Source organism: Octopus bimaculoides, chromosome 7 (assembly GCF_001194135.2).
Source record: "Octopus bimaculoides isolate UCB-OBI-ISO-001 chromosome 7, ASM119413v2, whole genome shotgun sequence".
Lineage (NCBI taxonomy): Eukaryota > Metazoa > Mollusca > Cephalopoda > Octopoda > Octopodidae > Octopus > Octopus bimaculoides.
In genome coordinates, this window is record NC_068987.1 from 80025338 (window position 1) to 80025838 (window position 501).

A 501-nucleotide genomic window follows, 5' to 3' on the forward strand; every position below is an offset into this window, starting at 1 on the left:
TCTCTCTCTCTCTCTCTCTCTCTCTCTCTCTCTCTCTCTCTCTTCATACCATTCCTAAAATATGAACTTACAAAAGAGTGAAAGATGTCAAACTTTACGCCTCGCCACTAATTTTATTAAAATAAATGATGCACAAACTAAATTTGTTCGCCAATTCTATATCTATACGAATCCATAACATAACACTTCCTGTATGTAATCATTCGTTACCATTCCTTAAATTTGGACCCACAATGACGCGGAGACCTTTCTAAAGAAAAGAGCCAGATTTGAACCTGATCTTCCTTAAATGGTGTTTTTAGCAATTAGCCAATGTATTTATCACCAAATCGCATGTATCATACAGACATACGCACATACACACATACACACGTACACATAATATATACATGTGAATGTCTGTGTGCCTGTTCGTATGTATGTATGTGCAAGTAAATATGTAAATATACATAGATGCGCTCACGCACATATGATTATATATATGTAAATACATATATATAT

At 34.1% G+C, this 501-nt stretch overlaps 1 protein-coding gene across 4 annotated transcripts in view; it reads left to right on the top strand.

The window, feature by feature from the left end:
• LOC106882255 (hypoxia-inducible factor 1-alpha) overlaps positions 1 to 501 on the top strand; it is a 75351-nt gene that overhangs the window by 981 nt on the left and 73869 nt on the right. The gene's annotated exons all lie outside the window — the stretch shown is intronic.